Raw genomic sequence first — 12598 nt, 5'->3', positions numbered from 1 at the left:
GTTAACATGAATGATGGCTGCATTACGTCGCAGTGAGTCAGTTTATGGAGCTCTGATAATGTGTATGATGCCTCACTGAGATGGGACGCTTAATGGACTGGATCTGTTGTTATTTATGTTATTTACTGCTGTGTTTTCCCTGTTATGACAAGACAAAATGTCATTGGCACACGTATGAGCTCTGTCAAAACTGAAAGCTGCAACAATGAGTCTATTAAACGATGGACAGGAAATGAATCACCAACTATTTTAGTGACTGATTAATGTTTTAGTCATGTTTTACATTATGATGACAAACATTAGCTTCTCAAATTAGATGATTTTTTATGTTTTGTCATTGTGACGTTGAGCTTGCTTTTGTGTGGAAGCATACTTGGACTGTAGGAAGTAATGACATCATTTTTCACTTATTTTCTGACATTTTAAAGACAAATAAATGAATTTAAATAATCATTAGTTGCAGCCCTGGCAATACATGTTGGTTAACACATGGTGATTTATAGATGGAAACTTTATAGTTTCAAACTTTTATAGTTCTTAACTCCAGTTATCAGTAATACAGTTATCTGAATATAGCAAGCTGCAGGAAAAGAAGAAGAAGAAGAAGCTGGAGGAGTTATTGCATGCAGGCTTTTGATGATGGCAGCTTGTAATTTCCACTAGAAGACTTTGGATGTTTGGTGTATAACTTTAGAAACATCAGCAGAGGCAGGGGAGCAGTTTAATGGTAGATTTAAGCTGCCTTCACAAACACACACACAGATACCACACACACACACACACACACACACACACACACACACACACACACACACACACATACACACACATGCCAGGCGGTGCTCACACTGAGTAATTAGTACACAACTTTTTTTTCTTTTTCTTTTTACATGATTATTATCCACTTCTGTAGCCCGAAATAAACTCACATCTCCTCATGTGGACACTTGTTTATGGAGAGCAACCAGGAAGAGGAAATGATGCCTCTCATGTCTGTTTCATTCAGTTATTCTTAATTTACATGACGGCGTCAGAGTTTGAACAGCCACTCTGCTGCATGACTCCCCTTGCACACACACACACACACACACAGAGAGAGAGACGAGATACTCCATGACTGCAGAGTTGGAGTGTCATCCCACTCATCCTTCACTACTGCTTTCTCTCTCCTCTCTCTCCTCTCTCTCTCTCTCTCTCTCTCTCTCCCTCTCTCCTCTCTCTCTCTCCTCTCTCTCTGTATGTCTGCGAACGCCCCTGCATTGATGTGGGTGCTCAGGCAGCCCTGGGAGAACACGCCAACTCTGCACACATTTCTAAAAATAGATGAAACGAAACGCCTCGACTGGAGCCGCTCCGAAAGAAAAAGGAGGAGGAGGAGGTAGTTGGTGATGGAAGAGGAGGAGAGACTGGAGTACGATGCTCGATGCACAGACCAAAAATGGCTCGTCGGTGATGTCAGTACGGCTGAGAGCGGCAACGTCTTTCTTCCGTATACTAAATATGGGCATAGTTGTGATTGGAATGAAAAAAAAGAAAAACACACATAGGAAGCTCCTGCAGTTCCGGTTCCCCTCTCTGACCATATAAGGAGTTACCCATTCAGATGCAAATTTGGGCAGAGGTGGTACTCACTCACTCAGTCAGTCAGGCAGTCAGTCACAGGTCTGTGAGGAGGCATCGGCGCGGAGAAAGAAAAGCATCCATCCATTTGGCTTTCTTTATATAAAACTGTGAATGATTTCCTTTCAGTGACCTACATTCACTCTTTCATATCTCTCCATACCTATACAGCTGTTGCTTCACATTCCTGCCACTATAAAATGGAAATAAAAGGTCACAATCAGCAGTGCAGTATGTAGCCTTTACTTTAACAATGGACGTTTTTTTATCATATAATGATGGACGTTTTCATTCATATTAGAGAAAAGAGGATTAAAACCTTTTTGTCTAGCCTTTGAAAGCTTCAGTGAGATTTATCAAGACTGTCTCCTCTCAGACAAAACGTTGTAATGCTGTTTTTTTTTTTTTCTTGATTTGAATCCTCATTAGCTTCCACAGAGTAGTCGCTAGTCTTCCTGGCAACAGCAACGGCAACGGCAACAGCAGCAGCAGTAGCAACAGCAGCAGCAACAGCAGCAGCAGCAACATCAATAGCAACAGCAGCAGCAACAGCAGCAGCAACAGCAATAGCAACAGCAACAGCAATAGCAAAAGCAATAGCAGCAGCAACAGCAATAGCAACAGCAATAGCAACAACAGCAATAGCAACAGCAACAGCAATAGCAACAGCAATAGCAACAGCAGCAGCAGCGGCAACAGCAACAGCAATAGCAACAGCAGCAGCAACAGCAATAGCAACAGCAGCAGCAATAGCAGCAATAGCAATAGCAACAGCAGCAGCAGCAACAACAACATCAATAGCAACATCAACAGCAGCAGCAACAGCAACAGCAATAGCAACAGCAATAGCAACAGCAGCAGCAACAGCAGCAGCAACAGCAATAGCAACAGCAATAGCAGCAGTAACAGCAGCAGCAGCAGCAACAGCAATAGCAATAGCAATAGCAATAGCAACAGCAGCAGCAACAGCAATAGCAACAGCAATAGCAATAGCAACAGCAACAGCAACAGCAACAGCAATAGCAACAGCAATAGCAACAGCAGCAACAATAATGATGTAATGAACAGCAGGTTGATCAATAAAAGAAGAAAAAGCATAACAAGGCAAATATATCGAGAGGAAAATGAGGAAAAGGTAGACAGTGCAAACTTGTCATGAGATGAGGATTACATTTAAATAATGCCATTATAAAATCATAAATAAAATAACCATATAAGACACAGTAGAACAACCTAATGTGGCATCTTGGAGACAAATATTAAATCTAGGCACATCCTGCACCCTCACTGCGATGATCCTGATCACTCTTTGTCCATTTTTACTACTATTGCGTAATCGTTAACGTCTTCTACTGTCTCTTCATTCCTAAGGCTCGTCGTTTTTTGGGGTTTTTTAATAGATTATTTTTACAGATGTTGCTGAAAACTCATTTTCACCTGGATTTTATGTCTTAATATTATACCATTATGTGGTATGTGTGTTTCTCTTACTGCAAGATGACACAAATCAGTCAATAATAGGTCTGAAAAATTAATCATGAAAAAATTGGTGGCGCCAAAATTGGTCCAAGTAGCCTAATCTGTATTTTTTTATTAGTTTTTTATTTAAAGAAATCTAAATAATAGGGCATCTCGTGATTAATAGTTCATGTTCAAGTTCAAAGTACTTTATTGTCATTGCTACAAGAACAACGAGAAGCACTTCTAGCATTTCTAGAAAATAGAAATATACAAGTTAAGAAATGTGCAATCCTACTAATCGTTGGTGTAAATATCCCAGACTGGAAACTGGAGATCTTCAAATGTTGTATTTTATCTAAACCAACAGTCTAAACCTCTGATATTTAGTAGAGAAAAGCATAAAAACTCTCATATTTGAGAAACGGTAAACTATTGAATATTTGGTGTTTGATTAATTGACTGTTGAAATAGTTGCTGATTATTTCCCTAATTGACTAATTGGTGCAGCTATGAACAATAAATACCCATAAATGACCAGATAATTGAAAATTTAAACACAAAAATGATGTACCAACCAAATACCAAAACATTCCCAGCGTGACCAAAAGTGAAATAACTGCATATCCACACAATTTATACTACTTTTTTTTTTTTTTGTGGCTCTAATTAAATCTTCCTTCCATCCCTGTCCTCTACTAACTCTCATCATCTTCTCGTCTATTCCCATTGCCTGCAGGCTGAAACACAGTTTAGTGTAACATCCATCTCATTAAAAAAATTTAAGGTTAATTCAGACGGCCAAATTTAAGGTCCAGGAAACAATTAGCCTTTGGATAATTAATTCATAGGAACAAGATTTAGAAGAGCGTGCAGGCCTTCGAGGCATCTTCCTCCACTTCATCAGACATACTGTTAAAAGATAGCAGGCTTTCCACCAATAGGAACAAGGCTCAGGTGCAGATATTAGCGGGGGCGGATGTAATTCTGGTGGGTCAAAGAGACGCAATTTCAATATTCATCAGTGGATTTTATTGTATAATTTTCTCCTCGTTTGCCTCTAAAATAATAATCCTTCATCTCGGAGAGCGTTGACTTAAAGCTGCTCGGCTGTACGGAAATAAGAGCAGGTGCTCCTGGAAGCAGAGGTAAAGAAACCCGGAGATGGAAGCAATAATAAAGACTCATAAACAAGGACAGGCGTTCTTCCTTCCTTCCTTCCTTCCTTTCCTTCCTCCCCTTCCTTCTTTCCTCCCTTCCTTGATCCCCCCTTCCTTTATCCCCCTTTCTTCCTTCCTTCTGTCCTTACTTCCTTCTTTCCTCCCTCTCTCCCTCCTTCTCTTTCTTTCCTCCCCCCTACCTTACTCCCTTCCTTCTTTCCTCTGTCCTTCTTTCCTCCCTCCCTCCTACCGTCCTTCTTTCCTTTCCTTTCCTCCCTTCCTTCTTTCCTTCCTCCCTCCCTTCCTTGATCCCCCCTTCCTTCATCCCCATTTCTTCCTTCCTTCTGTCCTTACTTCCTTCTTTCCTCCCTCTCTCCCTCCTTCTCTTTCTTTCCTCCCCCCTACCTTCCTCCCTTCCTTCTTTCCTCTGTTCCTTCTTTCCTCCCTCCCTCCTACCGTCCTTCTTTCCTTTCCTCCCTTCCTTCCTCCCTCATTTCCTTTCTTCTTCCTTCCTTCCTTCCTTCCTTCCTTCCTTCCTTCTTTCCACTGTCCTTCTTTCCTTCCTTCCTCCCTTCCTCTTTTACTTACTCCCTCCCTCCCTTCTTTCCTCCCTCCCTCCCTCCTTCCTTCCTACCTTCCTTCCTTCCTTCCTTCCTCCCTTCCTTCCTCCCTCATTTCCTTTCTTCTTCCTTCCTTCCTTCCTTCCTTCCTTCCTTCCTTGCTCCCTCCCTCCCTCCCTCCCTCCCTCCCTCCCTCCCTCCCTCCCTTCCTTCCTAGCAGAAATAAGAGCAGGTGCTAGTGGAAGCAGAGGTAAAGAAACCCGGAGATGAAAGCAATAATAAAGACTCATAAACAAAGATGGGGGGGGTTGGCGTCCTCTGTGTTATTGCTGAGTCACCAAGCATCTCTGAGGGAAACTCTTCAATAATATCCTGCTCTTGTGTTTTTCCCCCTCCTCTAACTGTGATTTCAACTCTCCTGAAATCTCACATCGCTCAGTTTGAGGCGACGAAAAAAAAAAAAAAACCCGAGCGTGACCTCCCGGCGACCCTCGTTTTTCTTCGCCAGCACAGGCTGAATTTCCCCCGAGCTTCAACCCCAATCTGAATGCAGCCAGCGTTCACTCTGTGGAGAGGAATTGCAGAGAGAGCACTCTGTCAAAGCTTTTTTTTTTCTTTCTTTCTTTCTCTCTCTCTCTTTTATCATCTCACCATCTTGCAATGTAAAAAAAAAAAAGTCTCCTCCTACACACATTATCCTACAGGGGATGAGTTTTCTGTTCGTGTCCGACCTTAAAGAAAGAAGAAGTCAGAGTGAATGACAAGTCTGAACAAAGTTAAAACGACTTTCTGAATGTTTAAGAGTTTAATTGACTTAATTGAGTTTTATAAAGTTAAGAAGTTGGTGATAAGTTGCCACAGAACGGGATGACGGAGGTCTGTGAAGTGTTAAAGTTTGTTTTTGGCTGAAGGTGGCAGTAGAGTGGCTAATGAGGTAAACATGGGGGCAATTTGGGCAACTCGAGGAGCACCAAGGGGGTTTCCAGAGCTAGCTAGAAGGGCTATTGGGCAACTTTTACTGTAGGTGTACAAATGGTGCATTTGGGCCAACTTTGTGGGTACCTGCAACTTAGAGGGGGCAGTTAATCCAAGCAAGGGGGTTTCCAGAGCCACCTAGAGGGGCAATAAGGGTTATCTAAACTGAGGTGTATTTTGGGCCAACTATATGGACACTTGAGTAAACTAAAGGGGCATTTGGGCCAACTAGAAAAGTTATCTGCAACATAGAAGGGGCAGTTATTCCAAGCAAGGGGGCTACTAGAGCTACCTAGAAGGGCAGTTGGGCAGTAGGCATACTTGGGCCAACTGTAAGGGTACTTGAGTAAACTAAAGGGGCATTTGAGCAAATTGCAAGAGCCCCAACTACAAATGGGGCAAGTGGGCCAACTAGAAAAGTATCTGCAATTTAGAGGGGGCAGTTAATCCAAGCAAGGGGGCTACTACAGCCACCTAGAAGGGCAATTGGGCCACAAGTGTAGGCATACTTGGGCCAACTGTGTGGGCACTTGAGGTAAACTAAAGGGGCATTTAAGCAAATTGCAAGAGCCCCAAGTTCAAGTTGGGCATTTGGGTCAACCTGAAAGGCACTTGAACTTTAAAAGGGGCTGTTAATCCAAGCAATGGGGGCTACTAGGGCCACCTAGAGGTGTAGTTGGCTGGTTGGTTGTACTTTGGCCCGCCAGAGTGGAACACGCTGTGCTAATCATAAGGGTAATTAAGTAAATTAGGATGGCAAAATGCGAATGGGGCGTGGGCCACCCCTGAGGGGTACCTGGGTAATTTAGAGGGGCAGATGGTCTGAGGAAGTGGCCCACCCATAGGTATTCTTTTGGCCAGCCAGTGTTAGCACATGAGCCAATCAGGGGTAATTGATCTGACCAGAGGGACTTGGGGTAATTAAGTTAGTCCAGAGTAAAGGGTACATGGGCCGATCATACCCTCTTGAGTGAACTAGGGGCAGTTTTGCCAACCAGAAGGGTGCTGGGGGACACTGACAGGGGCAGTCGGGGTAAATAAAGGTGTATTTTAACTACTAACACTCCAGCAGTGTAACATTAGGGCAGCATTGAAGCAGGCAAGAGTCTTATTGGGTTTCTTTCCGTCCTTCCTTCTTTCCATCTGTCCTTCCTCCCTCCCTCCTTCTCTCTTTCTTTCCTTCGTCTCTCTTTCCTCCCTTCCTTCTTTCCTTCCTCCATCCCCCTTTCTTCCATCCTTCTGTCCTTCCTTCCTCCCTTCCTTCCTCCCTCCCTCCTTCTTTCTTTCCCTCCTTCCTTCCTTCCTTTCCTCCCTTCCTTCTTTCCTCTGTCCTTCTTAACTTCCTTCCTCCCTTCCTCTTTTCCTTATCCCTCCCTCCTTCCTTCCTTCTTTCCTCCCTCCCTCCTACCTTCCTTCCTTCCTTTCTCCCTCCTTTCCTCCCTTCCTCCCTCCCTCCTTCTTTCCTTCCCTCCTTCCTTCCTCCCTCCTTTCTTCCTTCCTCCTTCCTTCCTTCTTCCTTTCCTCCCTTCCATCCCTCCTTCCTTCCTCCCTCCCTCCCCTTCCTCCCTCCCTCCCTTCATCCTTTTGCCAACCAGAAGGGTGCTGGGGGACACTGACAGGGGCAGTCGGGGTAAATGGAGGTGTATTTTAACTACTAGTGTAACATTAGGGCAGAAACTGAAACATGAAACAGTCTTATTGGGTTTAAACTTACTAATAACTCATTAAAACTGCCTGAAAAATGAAAGATATATCAGGTCAGTAAACTAATGGATAGTTCGGAGGAGTTTTCTTTCTTTTAATTTAGATTGTCGGTCTTTCCTTTTTCATTTCTGTCCGAGGTCATCTTACTATTTAATTGCCAAAACCCAAGTGACCGTTCTCAGAATGGGAGACGGCGTTATCCATCTGTCTGCACGTCATCAGAGCAGCTTCTCATCACTGTACCAATTAAGCTTTTCCCCTCAGCTGTTTTTATGCCCTTTACAGAAAGTCCTTGTCCTCGACTCACCCCCCGTGGTAGTTGAGGGGGAGGACGCAGCGAGACGTAGGAAGAAAGAGAGAGAGAGAGAGAGATAGAGAGGGAAGAGATAGATAGAGAGAGATAGAGAGAGTGAGACATAATGAAGAAAGAGAGCAGTGTGTTCCCGGCTCATTAGCAGCCTTCAGACGGTCTCTGGTCAAATCAGAAACCCTCGCTGCCGACAGAGCTCACAGACCAACGGAGCGCTTTGATGGCTTCCCGCCTTCCATTCATCACTACGCCCAACGCCACCTGTCTGCTGCCTGTTTCTGTCTCCAGTGTCACGATCATCAGCGCTCTGAAAACAGAGCTGTCTTTTCTTTTTTTCAACGGTAAACCGCAGCGTGTCTTTTAGTGAAAGACACACAGCGGTTCCTTCCGTCTGTCATTCCTCCCTCCCTCCTTCTCTCTTTCTTCTTTCTTTCCTTCCGTCCTTTCCTCCCTTCCTTCTTTCCTCTGTCCTTCTTTACTTCCTTCCTCCTTTCCTCTTTTCCTTTCTATCTCCCTCCCTCCCTCCCTCCTTCCTTCTTTCCTCCCTTCCTTCCTCCCTCCTTTCCTTCCTCCCTTCCTTCTTTCCTTTCCTCCTTTCCTTCCTTCCTTCCTTCCTTCCCTCCTTCCTCCCTCCTTTCCTTTCCTCATTTCCCTCCTTTCCTTTCCTTTCCTCCTTCCTTCCTCCCTGCTTTCCTTCCTTCTTCCTTCCTCCCTCCTTTCCTTCCTTTTTCCTCCCTTCCTTCCTCCCTCCCTCCTTCTTTCCTTCCCTTCTTTCTTCCTTCCTTCCTTCCTTCCTTCCTTCCTTCTTCCTCCCTTCCTTCCTCCTTTCCTTCCTTCTTCTCCCTTCCTTCCTCCTTTCCTTCCTTATTCCTTTCCTCCCTTCAGTCCTTCCTTCCTCCCTTCCTTCCTTCCTCCCCCTTCCTTTCCTCCCTTCCATCCTTCCTTCCTTCCCTTCCTCCCTCCCTTCCTTCCTTCCTTCTTCCTCCTTTCCTTCCTTGACTGGAGGACAACAGCAGGGTTAATGTAGCTTTAATAACCTGTTAGACTCAATATAAAAACTGTCCTTGATGTGTCGCATTGTCCTTGATGTGGGGATTCAGCCAAACGGTGACTTAATGACGCTGATAATAATGTTGAACACAGACTCTCTAACCAGAAGCACTGCAGAACAGACCGGCTGCCAAACATCAAACATCCAGGTCACACTTTTATGTTTTGATATGATAATTAGAAGATAACAGACAGGAGAAGCTAAAAAAAAAAAAGGTTACTATTATCAGTTTTAAACCCTCCTGTTGACTTCAAGTCAAGGAAGGGAGGGAGGAAGAAGGAAGGAAGGGAGGAAGGAAGGAAGAAGGAAAGAAAGGAGGGAGGAAGGAAGGGAGGAAAGGAAAGAAGGAAGGTAGGAGGGAGGGAGGAAAGAAGGAGGGAGGGAGTAAGGAAAAGAGGAAGGAAGGAAAGAAGGACAGAGGAAGGAAGGAAGGACAGAAGGAAGGAAGAAAGGGGATCAAGGAAGGAAGGGAGGGAGGAAGGAAAGAAGGAGGGAAGGGAGAAGGAAGGAGGGAGGAAAAAGGGGGATCAACGAAGGAAGGAAGGGAGAGGAAGGAAAAGAAGGAAGGAAGGAAAGAGAGAAGGAGGGAGGGAAGAAAGAAGGAAGGGAGGAATGAAAGGAAGGAAGGAAAAGAGAGAGGAAGGAAGAAAGGGGGATGGAGGAAGGATAGAAGGAAGGGAGGAAGAGAGGAGGGAAGGAAAGAAAGAGAGAAGGAGGAGGGAGGAGGAAGGACAGACGGAAGGAAGGAAGGGAGGAAAGAATGAAAACAGTCAAAAACAGACGGGGTCAATTTGACCCGGGAAGACAACAGGAGGGTTAATGTGATAGATATATTTAGAAAGTGAGAATCCTAAATAAAAAAACTAACGTCAAGACCTAAAAAACAGTCAAAAGATCTTTACGTCAATAAATCTCATGAGCAGATCCAAACCAACAATGAACTGACCTACTTACGTGTGTGTGTGTGTGTGTGTGTGTGTGTGTGTGTGTGTGTGTGTGTGTGTGTGTGTGTGTGTGTGTGTGTGTGTGTGTGGTGTGTGTGTGTGTGTGTGTGTGTGTGTGTGTCTAAAGCCTGATATATCTTATTCCTCTGTGCAGCAGACCTGTTATAAACACATCAGTGAGTCACACCGCTGCACTGGGTCACATGTTCCTACATTATGAAGAGTTCGGTCATGTTAGTTTGTTTAGAAACGGAAACAAATATTTTCAGTCTTCAGAGAGTAGTTCTGTGTAAAGCATATTTAATACTTATTTATATTCGATGCACAATGTAGTTGAAAGTCTAGAGTTTGTGATATTTATAGCGAATCTAGTTACATGTAACAGCGTCACGTTGTGCATCATAGTATAAATGTGAGAACCATGAGAGAGACGAAAGGTCGACAGCTGAACCAGATGTGGATGTCACAACAAGCCTTTTAGGGAGTTGTTTTTACCCATAGACTGTATATAAGAAAATGGACGTAACATCCGTGACGTCACCCATTGGTTTGTGGACTGCTGCTCGGAGGCCAATAGTATCGGATCTGAGCAGCGCCATCTTGAAAATTTTCAGGTGCATGCTGGGAAAAATAAAAACACGGATTCTACTTATATGGGCATCAGGAGGAGCATGAGGCGCCCCTCCTGAACCTGTGAACCAATCAACCTGTCAATCACCACGTAGCCACGCCCTAATGCATACCCTGCTTTATCGTCACATATAAAATCAGGGAGGCCAAAATGTCCCAAATGAACATCATACTGCATTGAAGAAGGCTTTTAAACTAGCGATTGAGACCATAAACACATTTTGAAAACATTTACTGAGGTTAGAAATCAAGTGAGAAGTTGGTGAATTCTCCATTGACTTGTATAAAGACGGAAGTCCTTTTTGACACCAAAACGGTCGCCCCCCTGGTGGCCTTTTGATAGAATGCAGTTTTAAGTTACTTCCGCGTTGGCATCATTTCAGAGGACCAGAACTCCCCGCCTGGTTTTACCATATCGATATCCTTTTAGGATATCAGGAAGCCAGCAAATTACGAGAGAAAAGTTGTTTAGAGCTGGGTTAGTAAAGGTGCTGAGCTGCCAGAACACCTTCAATCCTCCTTGTTATTGATCCTACAGTCTGTGAACTCTACTGGAGGAGACATATGACCTCATTTTGGTGTTTTGATGATGGTGATAGAGAGCGCTGTCCAACACATCAGTCCAAAATCTCCCATAGGTGTTGAGTTGGGCTGAGATGTGGTGACTGTGAAGGCCCACAACATCTGATTCACATCATTATCATACTTATCAAAGGGCTCAGGGACCTCTGGTGCACTATACATGGGGGCATTTCTATCCTGCATGATTCATAGCAGTGACGCTTCCCTCTACTAGCGCTTGCAAGTAGATAAATTCATTGTTGGCTTGCACATGAGATTTGTTGACAACTGTTTTTAGTTGTTATATTTTTAACATCCTTTTGGGATTCCCAGTGTCTGAATGTTTCTACAACATTAAAAACATTAGTAACACTTGTCAGCTCCTTTAGTTTGTTATTATCACCACGCTGAAGTGTTTGAAGCTGTCAGCAAATTCTCACACACACACTTCTCTTGTCTGTTATGTCTTTTTTAAACAATGCCTCTTTTTTTAGTTTTTTGTAAGCCTCCAAAATCCTTATTACAGCAGCTTTTCCCCCTTCGATGTGCTTAACTCTATTGAGACAAACAAGGTGCAAACAGCTGATGGATCATTTAAAGAAAACAGTTAAAATAAAATCTTTACCTGCCGATTTTCCCCCAATGTTTGGACCCAATTAGAGGCCAGAACCGATGAGTTTAGCTGCCAGGACCTCTTATTGGCCCAGCTATGGTCCGTGTGTGTGTGCGTGTGTGTAGTGTACGTTTATAAAAAGCCTCTCTATTTTTCTCCTCCGTGCCTCCATCCCTCGCTTCCAGCTTGCATCTGCTGTCTCAGATAATCAGTCTCTATATTTGCACCTCATCAGCCACCATGTAATGATTATTTATAGCTGGTCATTCATATTGATTTGACTGTAGCCTGATTCCTAATTTCCTTTTAAAAAGATCATTTTTCCTTTTTAAAGACATAAAGATCTCAGTTATTATGACATGACAGCATGAGTGTGTCATCAAGTTTTTAAAGATTTATGCTGTTAGTTTAATGTATAATAAATAACACAGTGGTAGCACGGTGAGGAGGGTTATATATGTTGTCATGCTGGACTGCAGATGTAGAAACATTCTACTTTTAACCCTCCTGTTGTCCTCGATTCAAGGAAGTAAGGAAGGAAGAAGGAAGGAAGGGAGGGAGGGAGGAAGGGAGGGAGGAAGGAAGGAAGGAAGGGAGTGAGGAAGGAAGGAAGGAAAGGAGGGAGGGAGGAAGAAAGGAAGGAAGGAAGGAAGGAAAGGAGGGATGGAAGGAAGGGAGGAAATAAGGAAGGGAAGGAAGGAAGGAAAGGATGGAGGAAAGGAAGGGAGGAAAGGAAATAAGGAAGGAAGGAAGGAAGGAAGGAAGGAAGGAAGGAAGGAAGGAAGGAAGGAAAGAAGGAACAGTCAAAACAGACGGGGTCAATTTGACCCGGGAGGACGACACGAAGGTTGAATGCTTGTCAAGTCATTCTTTAGTCAAATAGATGCTTAAAATATGAATAATATCGAGGCATTGTGCCTGCTTTTTTACAATTTGTATCCTCAGGTGTGTTATTTTATTTATTTATTTATCTTTATCACATTTATGTAGCTGCAGTTTAGAGAAATAAAAG

General features: G+C 43.7%; 1 protein-coding gene across 1 annotated transcript in view; it reads left to right on the top strand.

Annotated features, from left to right (window-relative positions):
• The window catches only part of LOC133976959 (brain-specific angiogenesis inhibitor 1-associated protein 2-like), a gene marked incomplete at its 5' end in the record, with an annotated part of 59831 nt that overhangs the window by 12418 nt on the left and 34815 nt on the right, over positions 1-12598 (top strand).

Source organism: Scomber scombrus, unplaced genomic scaffold (assembly GCF_963691925.1).
Source record: "Scomber scombrus unplaced genomic scaffold, fScoSco1.1 SCAFFOLD_116, whole genome shotgun sequence".
NCBI classification, from domain to species: Eukaryota; Metazoa; Chordata; class Actinopteri; order Scombriformes; family Scombridae; genus Scomber; species Scomber scombrus.
Note: the sequence above shows the minus strand (reverse complement) of the source record. Positions and strands in the feature narration are given on the sequence as shown.